Here is a 24,314-nt window from a genome sequence, read left to right on the forward strand (position 1 = left end):
GATATTACTTCCAATCATCTCTTCACTTTCCTGAACCCTTTGAGAGACTGAATGCTCATGACACTTCGCAACTTATCGAAAACAAATGTGGCTGCAACTTGAACTCTCAAAACAAAAACAAATCCATTAGTTTGCGACATAAATGGGGAAACAACCTTAACAACGCAGCCATTACATCGTGTTACCTTTACAACGTTGTCGTTACAACCGCGATGTTGCATCGCAGTACATTACAACGCAAGTTGATACAACGACTTGCTATAGATGGCGCTCTAAATTAAGGAATAGTGTAATGTACTATTCCAACACCTTCCCTACTGTTGCACACACTGGAGTTGGAATAGTAAATTGAACTATTCCTAAGCCCAGCGCTCCATCTAGGAGCAAGTTGTTGTAACAACTTGCGTTGTAATGTATTGCGATGTAACAATGTGGTTGTTGTAACTACCGTGTTGTAATCGTATGCGTTGTAAACGTATGCAATGTTATGGTATATATTCCATAAATCTGCTTGCAGGTGCCAAATCTGGCCCAAAATCTGTGCAAGCCTGACTGGGGCACAATCACAATGGCAGAGACACTCAGAAGGCAGCACGGGTCACACTCCTGGTCATGCGGGCACCACAGTGTCAGCAGACACGACATGCAGGGGGTTCCTTCAACTGAGACATCACTGGCACATTAACACAAAACACCCCAAATCACTCTATTAAACGCTCTTTTAATCATCACTTTTTGAGCAGCATTATCGCCAAAGTTCTGATTCCGTAAATATTTCAGTGAGTGGTTAAGATACAATGTATGCCATGTTAGTGCCACACAATTTAGGATATTTAGATATTGGGCAGTTTTTGTGTGACACAATGAAGGTGAGAGAGACAATGAGAGAGTGAGCAGTGGAAGACAGGAAGAAAATAAGAGTGGGAGACGACTTGTGTACCAAGTTACCGGCAGCATCCTTTGATTAGTGGAGTGCTTTACTGTCAGCTTTTGCCAGAAACCCCAAGCACATATGCAAAAAGAATATATATGTTCACATATTTCCATGCGGAAAGTAACAGCAACAATAAACAAAAAACTTAATTTCCCATAACTCCCCAAGGAAGAAACTGAAGATCATTAAAAAAATGTGTTGTTTTTTAAAAAAAATCAGTCTATATCCAATCAGGAACCGTTATTTGGTATAAACCATCTTGTCCCTTGTCAGTTGCCCTCTTTCTTCACTGCTCGCAGCCGTGCCAGTTCAGTGTTCGTACTCCAGTCCTTATTTCTCATTTTGTTAATGCAGAGTCCTTGGTCTTTGTTTTTTCCTTTACATGGAGGTGCTTCCACCTCAGTCAATAGCGTCCGCAGGAACAGCGCACCACTCCTTCGCAGCCGCTCTTACATCATGGTTTGTTACTTACCCTTGTCAGAGGGTTGCAGGTCTCCGTTTGGGCGGGCTGCCAACCGCTAGAGGGAGCGGGCTGTTCCGCGTCTCAATGTGACGCTCTATCTACTACTGAAGACTACAAAGTGAAGCGCACCTGAGGCAAGCTTGTCAATTTCACTGCCCCTTGAGCATGGAGCTTGATTGCTCTAAGGCAGTGGTTCCCAAACTGGGGTTGGAGGACCCCCAGGGGTCCGTGACACATTCCCAGGGGGTCCACAAGCAGCAGTTTTAAAAGCACTGCAAAGTTCCTTGTATAATCAGCAGTTTTTGGACAGCAATAAAAGTGTCAAGATAACTCTGGTGATTAATGTACCTGCTGGAGAGAGATAGGGGGTTTGTCCAGTGGCAGCTTTGACTCATCTAAGGAAGCTCAGATGGTGAATAGACCTGCTGCAAAGAATGTCTACCATGCATTTTTTTTTAAAACAATATTTTGTTTTGCGCATAGCTCAGTGGGTTACTGCTTTTGCCACAGAGATTATTTTGTTATTGTGCACTTCACAAGTTCCAATTGCAATTTAGCACAGTGAGCTATATGACCTGCCATCAAAGAGCTGCATGCAAACTGCATGGTCCAAGTTAGTAAGTTAGGCCTTCACCCAGTCTTTCATTATCCAGATGCAGCTAAAAAGGTTTATTTGGGTAGAAATACATTTTTATTATTAAAGTCAATGCTAACCCCTGTGTTATATTCTGAATCCTGAGTTTGTGCTTCTCCAGACCAAGCACTCTTAAAAAATGCCTACCAGTATGGATGACATGTGAATCCTACACCTTGTAGTCTCCTTTGCCTTCTGTAACGTGTTCTAATCACGGATCTACACATGTAGGATTTATTGCCTCTGTATGTGTGTGATGTAAAGTGCTCTGACACTCTACAGTGGTATGAGAGGGGCTATCAAATAAATTAAATGCATGTGACAGTGAGGCTATGGAGAGATGAGAGGCACTGTTGGAGGATAGTAGTGAGGGAATTATTGAAGATTGTCAATCACTGAAGATTGACAAAAGATTTTTGTAGCCTGGTGCATTGTAAGGTCATTATTTATTATGCTTTAAAAGCGAATACAATTCAATATAGAATATCAAATGTGTTGTAAAATGCACCATTTTCCCACCCACATTTTGCTTGGGGGGAGAGCCTCCCAAAGCCCCCTTTGTAGTGGTCATTTTCACTCGCTGCACTTCGTGTGCACTGTACAGGGACTGGTCTGACAACGTTTGCCAGAGCAGCTTTAGGTTTCCAGTCCAGCCTTGGCAGGAGCAGGAGCCTCGGACAGCGAAATAAAACCAAACAATGAAAAATTAGTTGTGAGATGCAGCACCAACCTTCTCATTAAGATTTTTCAATTTTCTCAAATATTTTTAATATAAAAATACTAAAATCTTTAGTAATTCAAGTCTAGACTTTGTTTGATGTGCACAAGTGGGTTTACTTTTTTAAAATTACAGTTTTAATGTTTGACATTTAAATCATACAAACTACTTGGGGGTACCGGGCTTCCAGTAGCGACTCAATGGGGGTCCTCAGGAGTTAAAAGTTTGAGAAACACAGCTCTGAGGGGTAAACTCTTTCCAGGAGGGGTGACACCTGTTTGCTACGGCACAGCCCAGGCTGGTAGAGATACTTTGAAAGCCCATTTTGAATAATTTAGAGCGTTTGTCTGCCAAACCCTATACTGTTGGGAGCTAGGAAATGTCATAGCGCCCCTCTTGGAGTCAATATATGTGTGCACATATATTCTTCACCTATAGACTTTCTCGTTCTGGTGCCTGCCATTCTCCCCATTAACGCTATTGGACCTGACTTTCAGGTTTGCTGCAGTAGGCTAAATATCTCTAGGGGCTCCCTCCCTTTCCCATTAATCCCTTACCTAGTGGGCGACCACTGTGACACTCTTCTACCTACCTGTACCTGCCTCATACATATGGAGTATATTATGAGGAGGATGAGGCATAGAACACTTCCAAGTCACAGATGATTTCTGCAATGCAGTGGATGCCTCCATAATTCAGGGGGTCTCAGACGCAATGGCCCCTCTGGAAACTCAGTGAAATGGTGCAAAGGTGCCTACAACCCCTAGCACTGAGGGGAGAACTTCCTGGGCCTTCGGCCCCAGAATCTCTAGAGCAGGCCTCTTCCTCCTTCGTTGAGAACCAGCGTAATTGTCAGCCCGACGCAGGGGTGGATTTGGACGCATTTGACAGGCTAAATGTGTTTGTAAGTGCAAACACCCCACAACCCCTTTCTCTATCCTGCACCTCAGACTTTGTACACCCCAGCGAACACTCGCCTAACTCTACACCCCCCTTCCTCCTCGGATGGTTGCCCTACTGGTTCAGAAGGTCCTGGAGACTTTCTTACAACCCCCTTCTGGGTCACAGTCCACTAAAGAGGTAGTGCTGGTTCCTAATCCGACTTCCTGGATCCAGATGATCTCATGCATCCCCACCTTTCGGAGTGGACACCATGTAATAAGGTGGGCAAGTATGTGGACAGTCGGCTAAGGAAGCCTCTGGATCAGGAGGTCCACAACCACATTCGGGCAGAATATCCCTGCTCATCTTTGGACGGCAAAGTGGCCCTTACTTCAGACATACATGCGTGCATGGCAACTCTTCTGGAAAAATATATCAAAAACCTTAAGAATGGCATTGACCGCTCCTGTCAAACACCAAGACATCACTGAGCCACTCGTGAAGTTCTTTGGCATGGTGGAGGACGCCAAAGCCTCCGGGGCTCTTATTACCCCTGATGTGCTTTCCAGCTGGGCCCAAAGGTCCATTATAATTCTGGGGAACACAAAGTGCAATATTTCGACGAGAGGCACAACCCTTTGCGGACTAAAATAGGACCCAGAATAAAATTAACTTAATGGGTGCCATGGAGGTAAATTTAACTCACCCACACACTTTCTAAGCCCACATACCCACATGCACCACTGTGGCGTCCCTTCCAAAAGATCTCAGAGAAAGAGCCCTCTCGTGGGGCCCATGGGGGACAGCAGCGCCACCTCCACAAGGAGCAAATGCCCGATGATGAAGCATGACACTCGCAAAGGTGTGTGAGGGCACTACTTCTAAAAGGAGAAATTCCCCCACCTTCATCTAGATCCAACCGCGTTTAAGAAAAAATACCACACTTTAGTATCTTTAGTTATCCAACCAGAATAGGTTGTCTTCTGTCTCATAGAAACAGTGACCCCTCAATGATAACTATGGGATTCCTTGGGAGCATCAGTGTTGGACCTCTCATTTCCAATTTGCTCCCTGCCCCCCTCACCCACCCCTACCCAAACCCCCCTTCCCTCCACACCCCCACATTGTGTTTTGGCTACTTCGGAGGTGGGCCAAGTGGCACAAGGTGGGCTCGAAGGCAACCAGTTTGTCAAAGAGCTCAGAAAGTTTGTTTCAGTATTTAACTCTCAACAAAGCCTAGTCCAATAGCAAATGCATTTTTGATGCACATATTCTCTCTGGAGCTGCCAGTAGTAGAAGGCGCTCGGCTGACCGTTCCCAATACCCTGCCTCTGGCAGAGGTCAAGCTTCCCAGCGAGGGCAATGGTAAGACTCCTCTCGCTTTTGGGGATTCCACCAGACCAGAGGCTGATCGTGCCACAGAGGTCCCCGCAATGGACCCCCGCAGAGGAAGAGCCAATGCAAATTCGCACTGCAAGCTTTTCTTTTGTTTCATGCACTCGCTTGGGGGGGTGGGGGTGCCTAGCTCACTTCGTAGACAAGATTTAAGAACTTATGGCCAAAGGGCCAATTTGTCACTTCGACCCTCATCCTTCAGAACTTCTAAACAATCTGTTTCTGGTTCAGAAGCAGGATGGCAGTCAGCGGCTCATGATCAATCCCCGGGAATTCAACAAGTGGCTAGTGGAGAGCCACTTAAAGATGGGGGGCATTCAACTTCTACAGGATCTGCTTCGCCCCAGCGAATGGATGGTCCACTTGGACCTCAAAGACTCATCTCATGTTGCCCATTCTTCCACCGCACAGACATTTTCTCCATTTCCAATGGTAGTGACAAACATATGAGTTCACCTCTCTACCTTTCGGCCTGTCGGTGATCCTTTGGTGTTTCACCAAGGTACTGAACCAGTCAGAGTTTGATAGTATACCTGGACGATATGCTGCTAATTGAGGCACTGCCTCGCCACCTACAAATGGCAGTGAATCACCTGCAGTCCCTGGATTTTGTCATAAATCAAGCGAAGTCCAGTATAAACCGTTTGTACTCCACCACCTTTCTGGGGTTTGGATTCGGTGGTGACTACCCAGAGTCTTCCTTCCAGAATAGAAAGTGAAACCCAGAAACGAAGTCAGGAGGATACTGGCGAAACAGAAGACCTTCCTCTGCCAGATAGCCAGGCTGGTAGGCCTGTTGGCATCCTCAATCCAGGCCATTTTTCTTGGCTTCTCCACTTACAGGCCTTACAACGTCTGAAAGCGTCTACCCTTCGCCTGAGTCTCGCATAATCCCAGTTTTTATTCCCCTGTTGGAGGAGGCAAGAGAAGAGCTCCAGTGGTGGCTATCCAACACGGAGGCATAGAATGGACACGCCATCTTTGCTTCCCACCCAGATCTGGTCATCGAGTCTGACGCTAGCGGTTCCGGTTGGGGAGCTCACTGTGGGCAATTCACCACAAGCAGTGGATGTACTGCCAAGAAACAATCCTTTCACATCAACTGCCTGGATTTGATGGCAGATTCCTCTGCAATCAAATGTTGGACCCGGGGTGCTGTGTGCAATCGTGCGTCCTGCAGAAAATAGACAATGTGGCAGCGGTTCACAACATCAAGCAACTTGGCAATTCGGTCTGGACTGTTCCCATGAGGCACAGAGTCAAGACTAATTTGCATATGGTCATGTCTGAATTGGGGGGGCTTGGTGAGCAAAATAACGATGGATTAAACCCAGATCTGTGACTGGGGGTGAATGTTTTGCCATTGTACAACATTTCGTCCATCATATTGTGTGTTTTGCTGTTCACCCTATGTGGGAAGGGTATGTCCAGATGTGGGTCCCATGCTCACTACACCACTGGAGTCAAACTATCCTGGCTGAAAACGGCTGATAGCCAGAAACCAGTCTTAGGATGCTTGATTCCGGTCCAGGGAAGACATGGCTTGGCAGTTCGGTCCGGACTGTTCTTATGAGGCACAGGGTCAAGACTGATTTGCATATGGCCATGTCTGAACTCAGTGGCTTGGTGAGCAAAATAACGATGGATTAAACCAAGATCTGTGACTGGGGGTGAATGTTTTGCCATTGTGCAACATTCCGTCCATCATATTGTGTGTTTTACGTTTATTTCATGGCCCCTCAACTTGCAGAAGTACTCGAAATGGTCCAGGACTTTTTGTAGACCTTTTTGGGAGACTTAGATAGTAGGAGGGTGTCATCTGCAAATATAAGGGCAGGGACCTCATTTTTGCCAGCCTGGGGGCATTGTTGTCACGCTGTATCAATGGCCTTCTAAATTTTGTAGGACAGAGTGAAAATAACGTAGGAGTAAGCACACAACCCTGCCTTACCCCTCTATTTACAGGGAGTGGCTCAGTCAACCCGTCTGCATGACCACACCTGACCTGCACAGTTGTTGTTGTGAATCCTCACGATGATATCTCGCAAACAGATGGTTACCCCAACTCTTGCAGTACCTGCCAGTAAATCAGCCTAAGGACTAAATCAAATGCAGAAAGTAGGTCCACAAATATGACATACAGGCACCCACCACCCAGAGAAAGCCCTTTCTAACAACATCAGGAGCAGGAACACTCAGGTTTTACGGAAGCCACAAGCACAATTGACTGTCTGTAGCAGGGACATAATATCGTTTTTCGGTCAGCCATTCCTGTAGTCTCCCAAATATGACCCTCCTAAACAGCTTTTGTGAGCAGTTGATGAGGCTTCTGGGTCTATAGTTAGCTGGGATTTCAGAGACCCTTTTAATGTATGAGAATAATTTCATCCTCGGCCCACATCAGAGGCACAGGTTCCCCTTTCAAGAAAGCAGTAAACAAGGGTAAAAAAAAAATAGGGGCTCCAAATATCTGCCTCACTCCAGAATAAATTCTCTGGAATTTTGTCTAGTCCCAGCGCTTTATTTGATACAATACCCTTGACGGCTAAACATATTTCCTGGGCTGGAATTTCCTGCCCATTAAAATCACACCCGGTGGCAAGAACTTCAAGTGCGGCCACCTCAATGCCATCCTCCACCTCCCTTGTACCCTTGGCCGGCTGTCCTGTAGTCCCCAGGCTCCTCAGGCTGGAAAAGAGGGCTACCCAATTGCTGGCTAAGATATTAGTTTCAATAAAACTAAATCCATTTCTGCTGCCATAGGACACCGAGTTCCAGAGGAATGGTGGTCTTTTTGCTTAGCGGCAGCTAGGAGGCTCTTTCTAACCTACTCGCTCCGACTCTTTTTTTAGCAATGGAGAAAATCCTTTTATGGGTGCCCCTTGCTGCAGGATCACGGCACGGTCTTGCTTTTTTATTACTCCGACCGACTAAGTGCATTCATTTTTACTACAGTAGGTGTCCATTTCTTGATGGAGGGAATCTCACAAGCTGGGACTGGCCATTGGTCGAGAAGGACGGAATCTCAAAGTTCAATGGTTCAAATGGGCAATTAAAGCCCCCCACCCCACCCAACATTCTTCCTAGCATTGATTGGCAGCAAAGCTAGGTGCTCATTTAGTTGTTCTAACGTGACGGGTTCCGATGGCACCCGGCTGATCTATACACATTATAGAAATAGTAGGTATTGCCTTGCGGAACTGATAGAAATACACACAGGGGGTCTAACGAATCCACCTTTAATTCTCTCAGCAGACCGGACACGGTTGAACTCACCCAAAGTAAGTCCCCAGAAGGCCTACTCTTCCCTGTTGTAATGGCTTAGTTTGGGAAGTTGGCTTAGCCTGCATGGTGCTGGTGTTGCATGGACCAGGTCTCTCATAATAGACTAAAGTAAAACTGTTCTATGCACTCACACCGCTCCGGGCATGCTAGCTTGAGCCCAGACCTGCTATATTCCAAGAGATTAGCTTGGTCTGGGTGTCTAGAGTGCAGCAAAATCCCTACCGTCCGCACCGATCATATGTTTTGTATGGTGGAGCAAGTTTCTCTATCAATTCCTGAAAATGTTAATTAAAAAATCAATAGCGCTGGTCTCCTCCTTGGAAATTATTCCAACTTGACTATCGCAGTGACCCAGTATGGGGGTTTGCTGGCTCTCGTGATTAACTGGCTGCTTCCCAGCCACATTGTGCGTGCTAAGGGGCAGTCATTCCCTCTATAATAACGATGATCTATATTCACGGGCCCCACCTTAAGCTGGCCCTTGCCCAGTAAAATACAATGCTCAACTTTAGGGGGTGAGCCCATGTCATCGCTAATGGTGTTTACATGGGGGGCAAAGTCCCTGGTGAATCCTTTCTCTGCACGGAGAGAAGCGGAGCCCCCTATTTCAGATCTCACAGCATTGGGGACTATCCACTGCCTGTCAGCTAAGGGTCAATCTACCCCTGGCAAGCAGTCAAAACAATATGTTGGCATAGAAAAGATGTCACATACCTCCTCTGGTAGGGGCGGGCCATAGTCGATAGAGAGGATGTATACTCCCTTCGAACTTGCTGGTAGGTTTTTGAATGTTGTCCTATAGAGGAGGGATAGAAATAGCCTAGGGGTTGGGGCTCAAAACGGGTCCCTCCTAGTGGATTACTGATGCTGCCAAATAAGACACTTTAGGCCAAGGATGGAAATCTAAAATGAATAATGACGCAATGGTCACCTCTGTCCACCCTTTCAGACCCAATCCAAGCCACTCTTGTGGCAAACAGTGTGTTTTTAGATTGTGCAAAAGGAAAATCTCTAAACTGTGCAAACCTCCAAGGTTTTATTATGGAACTCATCATTGTGTCTCAATTTGTCCTTCTAGCAGATGGGGGACTCCAGTAAGGTTAACTACATATGGACATGATGGCGGTGGAGCATTTATCACCGGCAGCTTGGGGTTCCTTCTAGGATTATGCAATGTAGGGTTACCAGTAAGGGCAATCCGTCAGCAGCGTGCTCTTTCTTGCTGCTGCCTGGTCGGGGAGACTGGCTAAGGTTATTGCAATCTGGACTACTCCTTCCCTGGGCTCGATTAGGGGAGTCCCAGCGTGATCTATTTCTTGTGCAAAATGTACTGAAAGGCGGCCCCTGGGCACATACTATAGGATGCTCCTTATTTCTAAATCCCTGCACAGCTCTAGGCTCCCAAATCGCATTGAGTTTGGTTATGTCAAGCGGGCCTGCGCCTGTCTACTGGCACCCAATTCCATCTCCACAGCTGATAGGTGGGCGTATATTGGGGTTAAATGCCAGGGACATAGTTCCTAACCTTGCACAAACAATTATCCATTAATTGCTTAAAGCATTCAGGCGAAGCCCTACCACTACACTTTGCAGAGGATATATTGAGCGGCTCTCTCCTATAGTATGTCCGGGTTAGAATCAGGGAACAAAGTGCCTCTTGGTTTCTACTGCCTACCGGCTTTATAGTTGTTGGCTCTACCTGTAGGTTGGCAAGTGCTATTCGTACATGGCAAGATGGTGCTCGTAGATTTAATTTCTATTACTCCTGGGGATGGGCATGGTGGCATGGGTGCGAGCTCTAACACTGGTTGAGAAGATGCGTCTTGATCGGACCCCAACTCAGCTGCTGTCTCTGAATGTAGTGACAGCCGCCGCTCGGTGATCGAGTTCTCAGTCCTATTTACCCAGATAGCTCATGTAACATTCGGTAAATTGGGTGTGTGGGCTGAATACCAGTCCATGGTTTTCCTTTTGCCCATTCTAGCTAAAGCAACTTACTTCAGCAAGCACAATTCGGCAAATCAACCCCGTCCCCCCCAGGGTATATACAAACAGAAGGAGAAAATTGGCAAACCCAAGAAATTACTGAACAAAAAAAAATTATTTATCACAATAAGGTCGCTGTCATTTCCCAGGAGCCAAGACGACCATGGGCATGATAGCCTGATAAGGGCCCGGTCCACTTAATGGTCGCTAGTACATTGGATCGGGTTCTACCCCCAAACCAATTGTAGCCCAGGGAGAGCTTGCTCTTCCTGAAGAATGTGCCTTGTAGGTTCCAATCATTCCTTGCAATACTAGAAAGCAGTCAGGGTTACTCCCTGGCATAGGAAGGGGCAGCTATGATAGACTATCAAATAGCCCCTAATTGAAATAAGTGCGATAGAGGGATCTGACCCGCCACATGTATGATAATAGAATGGCAGGCCCAGTGGCTAAGCAGGTACTGAGAGGCCAAAACGGGGCATTGCCCGGACTGTGGTAACAAAAAAAAATAACAGTACCTTTTCACAAAGAAGATCCTTCTTCTTAATATCTTTATTTCGGTAAAATTTACCATAAAAGACGTTTATAAAGAACATTTCATTTAAATGATTTATACAGCAAATTGTAAAATTCATAAAAACACCACTAAAAAGAAATCCTTGTATGCTAAAAACAAGTCTGCACTCAAGTCTGTATTTTAAGACATTTCCTTCTGATAGACCAGAGGGCGCCCAAGTACTTGGCCATAGCAAACACAATATGGTCCGACAAATCCGTTTTTAAGACTCTAAAGGCGGCCAGACACCTCTTAAATCCCAGATTCCTACATAGGGGAACAATCCAGTACCTTCGGATCTCTCGATAAGCTGGACAGAAAAAAAGGATGTGGAGCTCACTTTCATCCGAAATTCTGCACGCTGGACAGGTGCTACTTGGATCATCACTCCATTTGGATGTGAGAGTTCTGATGGGGAGAGACCCATGTCTCCACTGGAGGTATAATTTTCTCAGTAAGGAGGGATAAAATGTATCCAGAGTTTGTTCCATGTTGTAGTTCACCTTGTGGGACAAAAAGGAAGCTGTCAAGGTCCCGAGATGTTGATGGTTAAGTAGCAGGGAAAGTTTGCTTTCACGGTATGACCTGGCTAGTTCCTTTTTAGAGAGGATATGAAGATCCAGTTTTTGTCTAACCGCTGAGCCAAGGGGGAGTTGGGGGTGGCCCTGCCCTGCCTACTCCTGTTGACGAGCGCAGGACACGCCCGCCCTTGGCCCATGCGCGTCCCGCAAGACTCTCCCTTATAACACTAGCCACAGGTGCCATCACTGCTGCAGGGCACCTCCTCCAGGTCATGTATATTCTGGGACAGATAGTCTCCTCGTTGTGGCAGAATTCGCAATGTAATGTAATCCAATTTAAATGCAGTCTATTTTTATTGGCTACAGTCAAAGAGCAATTGAAGGCCATCCTACTCTTGATCAATTATGTCATACATTTCTCTCTATGGCCCTTTTCTTTACTGTGAACCCACACATCTTCTACAGCAATCGATCTATGGCACTGTACGGTCTACAGATGAACGGTTTGGGTACACAAGATTGGCAGAGCACACAAATATTTTTTAAACCTCTGACAGCCTTCCAAAGTACTATTGCGAGTGGCCCTAGAATCCACATCATACAGAAAAGACTCTACCTGAGGCAACGAGTCATGCTGACCCAGCAAAGAGAAGAGACTGCAAGATTCTTACTTGACACTGCTATTATTTCTGTTAGCGTGATGACACGCAGATCACTGGAGTGCAACACAGAAGTAAAATATGCCTTTGTTCCACCCAAAATGTCTGCCAATCCAAAATGAGGCTTTGCACACAAGCCAGCTGCCAACCAAAACAGTTTTAGTTAAATGCACAGGGTCTGCTCTTCAAAGCACAGCTTGACCTGCTTCCGCTAATAAGTATGCGTTATGGCATTGATTCCTAGGTGTCAATCAACAACAGCTACCTGTCATTTCTCCCGCACCAGAGAGACATATGCAGTGCTCACACGTGCAATACGCTGATCTACAAATTCTTTTAGTTGCACCATGTGGTGCTGGCACAAGACTTCATGCTTCCTCCAAGCTGCCTCTTGGGAAATCCGTGCATTCTTTGTCGTGCCTGCACCTCTGCCAGCTGTTACCAACATCCTATGTTACAATCAGCCTGCCTGCCTGTGGTTCCACTGCCTGCGCCCTGGCAAAGAGGGACAAGGTACAAGATACTTTATTGGGTGCTAAGAGCTGCCACATAAGCGCCACAGTGCAATTGAGAACCTTAGCCATCACTTACATTCAATCAAAAGAACACAATGGCATGACAACAAAGTTCAGAACAAAAACCCAAAACAGCAGATTCCTGGTGCTCGATCAGGAAGACGGATTGTATAAATGTTTTAACAAAAGTTGTACTCAAGCTGCAATGAACAGCAACGCCCACGGTAAAGCTAGAGCCCTGGGAAAAAGAGGACATGTACACATCTGACATTCCAAGCGCAAACTAAGAACAAAAAAGGCGAACAGAGCAATAATCCAAGGTCAAATACTTTGAGCAAGGACAATTCTTGCTCCTTGGATGCAAAAACGAATACAAGCATAAGACAAAAGGGCGTGACAGGTGGCCGAGTGAAGGTTACCAACTACAACTGAAAAGAGAAACAATGGATAGCAGCATGGGTGACACCGACAACATCTGGAGCCATCAAAAAACCCCAGTCTGAAAGTAAGGGTGATTTCCAGATGCAAGTGGAGTTCCCAACAAGGGTGTAGCGTGCTTACTGCTTGTAGTATCAAACTGTACCAATGTTAACAACGTTCAAAGGATGCAAGGAAGAGATGGCCCTGGATTCAAACCTGCGACTGTCATGCTTCAGACAGATTGCTTCAGTAAGAACAGAATCCCACAGATCTACAAATATGTACTTCATTCAGCAAAGGCTCCGCAGCTGAAGTTTCGACCCCGATTGTCACTATTTGTCTGGGAATCGGGGAGACCAACTGTGCTTTTGTTTCTCACGCAGATCACAAATCTAGATCATGTGAGTGGCTCACATAAGGCTGCTTTTAGTGCTTAATCTTGTTCATTGGTCACAATATTGCTGCTTCTGTGATTGTAACCTAGAGGTCTGAAATGCAAAACATAACTGTAGCATTTAGCAAAATTACTTTGCCAGCCATCACAAAAAATGAGTGCGAGGGCATAAAATATCCACCACAAAGATCATTCTTACAGAGTACAGTATGGAACTGGGCATGAATGTAGCGCCACGAAACGAAGAAAAGGCTTGTTTGATACTTAGTGGCATCTGTGATTGATCATGGATACTTACATGGGGCTTACATGAATCTAGGCACCTTTGATGTACAAGATTTTCATGTTGCAGTCTACACAAAACACTGCTGTCCTCTCTAAAAGAGGAAAATAGTTTAAGCCTTTATGTTCATATAGGTGAAACACGACTCAGGTTCTTAAAAAAGGTCGTACTGGGACGCACCAACTCCCCAACATCATTATTATTAAACTTAAGGGCGATGAGGAACATCAGACCCTCTGTGAGCCTTTATGCAAATATAGTGCACTCAGAAGTGTGCACCAAGGTGTGCAGGCAACAGGGTAAGTGGTGAAAAATGCAAATATAGTAAGAATGTGATGGCAGGTCAACCTTTTTCAGAAATGTCTCTCTTTACAGGTACGCTAATGAAAGACTCGGGTGCTGCCATCATGTGAAGAATGACTGGGTCTAAGCAGGACATAATGATCATAGTATTTATCTTCCTTTCTTCTCCACTCTTAAAATCAGTTTATAGTCTGACCACCACCATCTTGATGAATATTAAAACACGTATTACCCAGTAGTGCTTCCATTTGCAGGCACTGAGTGAGAACTGTGGTGAAAACAGTCTAAATTCAAGGTCCACAAAGGGGCTTTGTGGTCAAGAAAGTGACCTAAAGTGAACTGACAACTGTGTGCTTGTATTTAATCAAGTGTGATAACGTGAATGTGCTGCCTTACTGGTGAGGTTCACCTGTGGCCTTATGCAGGCCAAGGGTCTCCAAATTGAAGTCCGCGAGAAAGGATTGTTGAGTGTCCTGTGACTCAAACAGGGTAACTTGAACTGGATTCTTGCTGTTATCTGGAGCCTGTGCTGGCTTTTACACCAAAGAGGTGCAAGCTGCTTTCAGGAGAGCTCAGTCCAGAAGCTGTTCCAAGTAGAGGTCACTTCAGAAACCTGATCTGAACACAGTGTTTACAATGTCTGGCCTGGCCGGCGCAGCTGTCTGCACATGTATTATCCCCGATTCTTTCAGATATGCAAAGCAGGCTTCGGTTCAGCCCACTGAAGTATTACTCTCTCAACCCAGGTTATTGAACCTTTAGCCCTACTGTCTCTATGAAGTGTGTGCACTACAATGCACGAGGGACTATTTTACATCTCAAAAGCACACCAACTGTTACCTCATGCTATTGAACCTTCAGGATAGCCCTTCTGCCTCTATGAAGTGTATTTTTACGGAAGCATGATTCTGTCAAATGTTTTAGGTCAGGGCTCAAAATGCAGAAAGACGTGTTAGGTTTGCAAATGTTGGTTTCTGGTATGTGGCTGTGGACATGGTAGCAAATTGCTACGATCGGATATTCCAGTAGGTTCTTAAGGGAAAATGATGTTTCTTCCTCCAGAGCAGAGTGTATGCAAAACTGACTTTTACCTTACAGATGACTTTTGTGTGAATAAAAAGACAAGGGCACGGTCGACAAGTGCGCCCAAACGGAACAGGGTTTGTAGGAGAAGCCCCACAAAGAGAGACCGGAGGCTGGACAGAATAAAGAGAATCTGCAATGGTGAGACTTTCATATCCCAAATGGAAACAAACCGTTCAAGAGACCAAAATTGGTCAGTGAAAGGTACTCTTTGGACTAAAGGGACAACAGAATGAGACTGAAAGCAAGTAGTCCCAACTAACCAATGGAAAAAAGACCAACGGTGGGTGTTTAACCCACTGAGCCATTTTGTGATGTGCAAATGCTTGTGTTAGATCCACTGGTGACCATCAGGTGGGCAAGAGTATCTGATGACTTAACGTCAATGTATTCTATGGAATCCAAGTGCCCAAGCAACCACACCCAGCTACCGGCGCAATTTGGTATGAACCGGTGTCTGAAATATCTAGAACGTAGTAAACCATGAGCACGTGCACACAGAACAACATAACCGGTATTTTCGTGCTTTGTATGGGCGGTTAAGATAAACAAAGTTGACAAATACCATTGTTTGCTTCAAGCAGGCTAGGACACTCGACCTGCCCTTGTCCAGACCTCTCAAATGCCACAACATGACCGGGTCAGGCAAACTTGTTTATCTTTCTTCGGACATTCGGTGCCTCAAGGGTGCGCGCGCCCGGGGTCATTCACAGCCAAAACAGGTCTAGTCGTTATCGGCTGGGGGCATAAAAGCCTTCCAAAATATCATATTTACTCCAGTAAGATTATGCCTACATTTGAAGCATTCAGAAATTACCCTATGTGCACTCCTGAAACTCAGTAAGAGTTGCAGATTTCTAGGAATACGTAAATTCACAGAGTGTAGTCATCTGGACACTGAGTAAATCGAGCATCTGCACAATTATCTTTTTTGCTTCACTAGAAAATATTATCCATGCAGAGAACCCCCTTACATTGAATCACATTACACGAGGATGTCACTGTCCTTTCACCAGCCTGCAAATGGTGCCTACTCCTGCCTTTGGCAGAAGTGAATGCAGAATTATCACGGGGCAGGACACTACCAACAATGGGTACATGCGGAAATACTTGAATGTACTACTTTATGGCCGATCGTCTGCATCAGCATGGTGGTCATGCAAAAACGCCCCCTGAACCGCACCAAAAACCATCATTGACGATGATGGAAAACCCACCATATTGCCGGATTTTTCACCATCGTAAACGCACATTACGGTCGTACAATTGTACTAATCTACTTTCGGGAAAGTGGGTGTGAAAATTCCGATCACAAAATGCTTCCAGACAAACCTAAAAACCATTCAGAGGGACGTGTGTATTTTATGGTTTGAGATAGACAGAGGTGGCATTCGAGGACGCCATCAATCGGGCACTCACCAACACTCACAACGTAATGGTTGGCTGGTACATTACACAGGGGACAATTATTAGCCAATAACCCAACCCAGCGCACCCTTTAAACTTCCAAAGTCCAGGGGCACAAAACAGTAAAAACATCATCAAGATTGAGATAACACGCAACCAAACAACACGTAGGCGCAGTCAATAGACTCAGAAAAAGACACCAAAATCAAGCAATCTCGTATTTAAGTGCCCTCCACTGCGGTCATTTTTCACACCCCATAAGACAATCACATATCGGCAGGGCTTTAAGTGGGATGAAAAAACTGGGGGGTCTCTCAAAGGGGCGTGGCCAATGTAATTAAGGGCGTGGCTTTAAAACACAAGTTACAAATCTGTGCTTAGCACAAAGTGCTGCCCACTTGTATTTAGCTGTGTATGTCATTGCATCCAGATAGATATATGATGCAAGTAAAATCCTACCTACAACAAGTCAGGACTATTGGCTTGGTCAATGGTTGTTAGCTGTATAAGATAAATAAGCAGCAACTATGGCTGGTGTATAATACTGAAAAAGCTTCCACTTAAAGCGCTGGTAACACTACGACAACGTTGCGGCTATTGATTCTCAAAAAGACAAGGGAAATCCAGAGAATTTTAACCCCTTCACTGCGCCGGCTAATCCGCCGCAGTGCTAAGGGGGCGGGGGGCTGCGCAGCGTGCCCATGCTGGTGACGGAACCGCTCCGTCACCAGCCGCGGTTGAGCTGTGCTCATGACGGAGCGGTTCCATCGCGGCCCCGCCCGCTCAATGGAACGCTCAGCGCAGGAGCGGAATCCGTGCCGAGCGGGCCGTGACGGAACCGCTCCGTCATCAGCGCAGCGCGACCGCGGCCGATGACGGAGTGGTTCCGTCACCAGCAAGGGAGGGGTTAAAGGATTTCCCTTGCCCTACAAGGGTCACCTGGCATGACGTCATGCCGTAACTTCTCCACTAGAGAGAAGTGAGCAGTGTGAGCACACGTACATAGATGTGCCTGCTGTCACTGCAGTTCGGAAGAAGACCGCCTGGTCCAGGGCACAAAACAGAGCCCGCTAGAAACCCATTTCAAGGCCCCCTTTAAAAAACTGTAGTTGTGCAGCACCAGCAAGACCAGGCTCACTTAAAGCCCTGCATATTGGAGAAAGTGTTGTAGAATACTGACAAAGGTAAAATAAACTACATCTTAAACAAGTAATATGTTTTTGGGGGTTTTGAGATCCTACTTTGGAGTGAGAGTAAAGAATGCCAAATTGAAACATTTGATGACAACAGCACTTCCGTCTACCATTTATGCTTCAAGGAAGGACTATGGGAGAACCATATCCATATCTACCTCTCCATGGGACATGTTGCTTCATAAGTCTACTTGTCCTGTATAAAAATCTGCTTGTCCCTTTGCTTATACGTAGTGTGGTGACAAATTATGGCAGCATTCTCATTATATAATAGCTCTGATAATAGCCTTTCTGATTATGCTAGGGCTCATACTATAGTACGCTTTGAATACCATCCAATCACTTATTTGACCTCCTTTCTGAAGATCTACATACTGGGGCTGGAGCTAGCGTTAAGTAATAGTTCCAGGGTTGGAATGCCCTTTTGAGTCTGTGCAAACCTACTAACTTGCATGTTTTAGGAATTTCACAAGCTCTACTCTAATATTTTCCCATCCTGAGAAAGGTTGGTAACTTATTCCTGACAAGGGAAGAGGTAAAACTTTTTCCAAGAATGGGAAAAAAGTGGTTGGAGGAAAAGTGAACTTGTAAACTCTCAGCAGATGTTCACATGAGCAAATCTACATATGCATATTTGCTTGTTCTAAAACGCAGTTCACAAATATTTTCTAGGCGTACCATTTCCTGGCCTTCTTCTGTAAATTTATGAAAGACGTAAACCTGCATTAAAGAAAGGAAATATACAGTGAGTGCACTTTTGTGACTTTCTATAAGAATTGGGTCCCTAATTAAGTCCGGCATTAACCAAGACCTTTTGTTTTTATTAAAATTCTATCTATCTATGTGGCGGCTGGCTTTACTGTGAGTGACGGCATTCTACAAGTAGCGTATCAGCGAACACAGTAGTTTTGTTCAGTGCCTGGGCCTACTGTGGCAATTTGTGTTTTATGAGACTAAAAAATATTTTACTTTTTACCAATGTGTGTTATAATGGTGAGGGCCCAGCAACTTTAACAAAAATTATTTTTAGCTTATACATATTAAAAAAAGACATGCATTGACAAAAAGAAACGGTTAACCACCAATGTCGGACCTACTGGCTTTGCCAATGCCATTTTATTTTCATGTTTCACATAATCTTGTTGAAATTGGTTACAATGATTTTCCATTATAAATATTTTGAAAAATAATAGCATGTATCAACACATTACTAAATGATGCTTCAAAGAAATAGTACATAAAATGTCACTGTAGTATTTTTTTTACCTTGTTGCATTTTTTGTGAACCTTTTACTTTGAAAGCAAAGAATCATCAAACTTGCTTTTAAGCTTCTGTAATTATTTGCATCCAATCAGAGAGCATTCTGGGAGCATCATTTGTAGCCTCATATTGTTAAACTTTGCAAACGTGTGTACACATTTTTATACTGGGACCACTGTCAGTAGTGCAGTCCGAGCTTCGAACATTTCATACGAGCGAGCTCACCCTAAAAATAAAGGCTTTGCATTAATGAACCATATTTACAAGTTCGAACAACTTTAACTTATGGATATAAATATTACCTTAACTGCTGACAATGCCCTTCCCAGATCTATAATGTGGTAGTGTAAATTGGCAGCCAAAGTTTTTGTGCTACAGGGGATTGTGCCTACTTGTCCCAAGGACAAAATAAACATGAAAATGTGTATTCCTTTACCCAAACATTATTTCCTAGGCGTAAAACACTACATGCCTTTGATTTGTGCCTATTCAAGCCGGAGGATTTCCTCCGAAAACAATCTTCCTCGATAAAAACAACTTGGTCCGAGTCAAATACTGAAAAACGTGCAGTCATGGTGCCAAACAATTTGGCAAGCAGTTAGTTGCCAAGGACATTCAGACTTTGTAGGCCTTTATCTTTGGTGCAAGTGGGCAGCAGTTAAGGTACACAAATTGCATGATGTAGCAGCTAATGGTCTTAAAAAAAAGGCAAATTGCGATTATGTGCGGATTTACACTGGCTGAACAAGAACATTCTGGTGGATTGCCACCCGACGAAAATTCAAGAGATGTTAATGGCAATAGGTAGAGCCCCATATATATTTCCGTCATCGAATTAAAATCGGAGAACCATCAAGTTTCTTTGTAACCATGTTCTCAATATGTGACTATGTTTGTAACACCCTTTGGCGCCTTTACATTTCTGAGATCACCTTTTGGCCTAGCATCAGCTGCTAGTGTTTTCCAGAAATTGATGGACTCTGTTGTTTTTAAAGGCATCAAGGGTGTACAGGCATTTCAAGGCGAAATTCTGATTTATGGAAAGGACAACGTTGAACACCATGCCCCACTGGAGACTGTTCTTGGTATTTTGAATAAGAGGGGTATGACAGTATCCAAAGAAAAGTTTAACTTTCTTGTAAAGGAACTAGACTGTTTAGGTTACACCATTAATGTTGATGGGATAAAAACAAAAAAAGATCTCCTTGACGCCATCAGGAAGGCACCCCTGCCTCTTGACAGACTCACGGAGATTGTTTCTAGGACTCTGTGAGTAATATGCACGCTTTGCCCAGGGCTATGCTCTCTATGTTGAACCTTTGAGATGTCTTATTCAGAACAAGCATTTTCAATGCAATAGGTCTTGCGTTTGCGAAAGTTTAAGCTATTGGCATTGTAAATGACAAGGTTTTTTATTTATGTGTTTTCAAAACCAACACATATATAAAAGGCATTGCCCTTTCTAATGCCAATAGTTCAAACTCTCACAATGCGAGACCACTTTCATAGTGACCACGCCCCTTTCTTTAGACACAGTTAAAGCGGACTGCGCAGCCAAATTAAATAAATAAGCGCGGCTGCTATAGTTAAAGCAGACTGGAGTTAGCAATTAAAATAAAAGTGGGCAGCGTGCTGCTTGTAGGAAAGCATGTAGTGGGTTGCATAGGGCCAAATCATTGCAGAAAATAATGCTCATAGCATAGATAAAGTAGACTGTGTACCAAGACAAGTAAAAAGTCCAATCCTCGTGGGAGGTTAAAAATGCAGACAAGGCAGTACTAAGGAGAGACTACTAAGCCAATTCATGAATGAAAAGCAATGATTTAGAAAGGACAGTAACAGGAGCCAATTGAAAACATGGGCGGATCTTCAAGTCCACACCTGAATACAGCATGCCTCGCAAAGAAGAGCATGCGCTGCCAAAGCTCGACCTAAAAAGAAGTTCATTTGGACAGAGGATCAGGATAAAGCTATTCAAGTAATTAAGAATATGATTGTCACTGCAACAGCGTTACAGCCTTTCTGCAGTATTGACAAGTGTGCTGTTATAGTGGATGCCAGTTCTGTTGGCCTGGGTGCAGTACTTACTCAATCACATTGTGGTAAAGAGCAAACTATAGCTTTCAAACCACGTACCCAGAACAAATCTGAAACTCACCACAGAACAACTGAACTGATGTTAGCGGTAGAAAAATTCAAAATTTACCTTTGGGGAAATAGTTTTGAATTGGTCACCAAAAACAAACCTTTGATTTATTTAAAGAATGGAAATGGAACAGATTAAGCCACACTACTTAGGCTGCTATCTAAATTACAAGTGTATCATTTTAACGTGAGGTATATTTAGGGTGGGAACATTTACAGAGCGGATTGACAATCTTGTTTGCCTATTAAGAATGTAGGTGATTGTGAGTTAAATCAAGACACGGAGTGTGCGGTGTCGGTCATGGATGCTTCGCAACACACTATGGGATGTATCTCTGAGAATAAAATGGATGTTCCTCGATGGCAAGGACATGGACCTTTCGGGGGTAAAAATGCACATTTTAGAAGGCTGGCCACCGGTGAGAAAGAAGTCTGCAGAAAGTATGGTACCCTAGGAACAAGTTTCTGCAAAACCGTCTGTAGAAAATGGTCTGGTAACTAGGTAAAAGTTGTGACTGAACTGAAAGTTTGAAAGACAAGGTAAATTGTGTGGCGCATGAAGGGCACCCTGGAGTAGCTGTAATTAAAAAGTTACTATTGGTGGCCAGGCATGGATGCTTGTGTTGAGCAGTTTGTAAATAAGTCTCCGTAATGCTTGGTATCGGACAAGCACTGGAAACTCAACATACATAAGGCCAGTACCAATCTTCTACCTGAGCAACCTTGGATCAAAATGGCCATAGTATTTTACAGGACTGATTCATATGTTTCCACGGAACATGACATTTTTGATTGTACCAACAGATTTTTACTCTAAATGGATATCTTATGAATTTGTTCTACTGAGGCAGTTATTGAATTCTTAAGAGAAAAAGTATTCATGAGGGAATCCGAAAAATACATGTTTATGACATTGGCACTAATTTCGTGACCCAAAAGATTAGTAGAGAGATACAATAAATTCTTCAAAAAAGGTATTCAACCCGTATTCACTTCCAATCTACCTGAACGCAGGTATCTGCGTAAGAAGGTTTGGAGCTATCTGAACACACTCCATTCTACCACGGGTTTCTCACTTTTCTTTTTACTGAGAGGAGGAGATGCAAGAACTAATCTTGCTCACAGTTGTGCTGCTTTCTCTGGTCAACATTTGGCTGAGAAGGGTTTGAAATCTCATTCTAGCGTGGATGAATGCGTCAATGAGAATTTTACACATAAATATAAAAAGGCTGAGCGTGAATTTGCCCAGAGTTCCTCAAAACAATTTGATACGGGAGAATAGGGGTTGGTAAAAAAAAAAAAAAAAACGGTTAATGGAAAGTCACATTTCTCATATCCTACTCAAATTGTAAGAGTCACACGTTCTGCTGTTTTGCTTAAAAATTATGGATGTTGAATAAAAGAAGTGGTTGTGAGTACCAAACCATTCAGAAGGAGTTAACAGAGAAAAAGACGCTTGTTTACGATAGTGAGAGAAGTAGTTGTATTACATGGGATGTAGGTGTAGAGGTAAAATTTACTTCTGGCAGTGTTACCACACATTCAATGTATCTGCCTGATATTCAAATTCCTGAATGTGTCACTGTAAATTATATGAATTCATCTCAAACTCACTCAGAGTCAAGTTACCAGGAAGCGAGTCATGAGGCTGAAGAATCAGTGATCTTAACACTAATGTTTCTAATTCTTCTACTTCTGATTCCACTGGCAATGGTATTAGAAGGATAACTGTGTTGCCTGTAAAATACAATTATTATTTGTATTAGGTGATACTGTGTATTCTCCTTTTTTTTTTACTTTATTGCTTATGTTTTTACAGCTTGGTTTGAACATTTCTCATCTTATGGTGTATGTATTCTCACTCCCTTGTTTTGTTAAGAAAGGGAGATATATTGGGGATTTGTATTATTCATATGCAGGTGTTCCTTATGTGCACGTGTCTTCTTACATGTTTACTTTTGGATGTGGATTCTGTTGCCCTGGTTGCTGCTGTTGTCCATCTGACATCCCAACTTGATGATAGGCCTGGACAGCAGCGTTCGAGAGGCTCCTGTCTGCTCTTCGTGGGCGTTATTATTGGACAACTCTCGACCACACAAATAAACCTGTTGAGTTAGTTGTTCCAGTTCTGTTGCGTGCGATTATACTTTTTTTCTACACTACACACACCGGCCACTTTCATTTTCTCTCTTCTTTACTGGGATTAACGACAAGATGCTTTCTGTGGGCATGCTGCAGTATCATATCACACAAGTTAAAAGGGCTTGTTTAATGTAAACAAAGGGAAAAAAATACAGCAAATGACACACCACCACCCTTTTTGGACCCAAAAGTAAATATTTCGAATAAAGGGGCTCGGTGATCTTTTCATTCACGGTGTGCGCTTGATAAAGTCTCTAGACCCAAAAGAGAATATAAAGGAGAAGCTGTATGCAAGTGCAAAACGAAACCAATAAAGACGTGCACATAGATCCAACGCACGCGGTGTGCAATTGGAGCTCTCCGTCCAGAATAAACTTTGGCTGTCAGATCCCAGTGATTGGCCCACAGACACTAAACACACAGAAGGGAGGAGAGGAGGTACACCGGCGCGGATTGGATGAGTCAAGAAGTTGGTAATCTTAGACGGTTCTGATAGCGAACAATCCACTTTTGGGTTGTAATACAGCATATACAATAAACAGGGTCGAATGGCCTCACATAGACATAAAAATACGTTCAAGTACAAGCAGTTCAGTATATGCAAATGGCCAGTGAATAATAAGGATTGTTGTGTATGTATGGCCTATCCTCTGGAAAATAAGGTGTGCCTGGAGACAGCAGTCGGGAACAGTTGTAGAGGGGGAAGTGAACTAGCCCGGAGGGGGAAGTGAACTGTCCAAGGAGGAGGGGGCAGGGGGTTCTGACGTGTGCACCGAACAGGGTGACCTTATCCTGCCAGACGTGAGAGGCACGCTGATAGCAGGGGAGACACAGGTGCCGGTAAAAAGGGCTACTACCCTACTATGATGATTGGGGGGGGGGGGGGGGGATACGAGATACGATGATGCTTGTTCAGTGAAAGATGCTGTGAATGAGACTTCATTGTTGGTAAAACACTGTACCGATGATAGATGATAACGGCGGTATGTTAATCTCAGGTAATAGTATGCGGATACCAGCATGGTGTACAATGATGCTGGCGTAGTAAATACACTGCTGCTTGCAAGGGTGCACCAGAAATGACACCGATGGTAATATGACACTATCATGATTCAAGTACATGGGCGTGTTGGTA

The 24,314-nt window shown here is 44.2% G+C and overlaps 1 protein-coding gene across 1 annotated transcript in view; it reads right to left on the reverse strand.

Moving 5' to 3' along the window:
- The window catches only part of LPGAT1 (lysophosphatidylglycerol acyltransferase 1), a 552,601-nt gene that overhangs the window by 527,545 nt on the left and 742 nt on the right, over positions 1–24,314 (reverse strand). The gene's annotated exons all lie outside the window — the stretch shown is intronic.

This window comes from Lissotriton vulgaris, chromosome 6, assembly GCF_964263255.1.
Source record: "Lissotriton vulgaris chromosome 6, aLisVul1.2, whole genome shotgun sequence".
NCBI lineage: Eukaryota > Metazoa > Chordata > Amphibia > Caudata > Salamandridae > Lissotriton > Lissotriton vulgaris.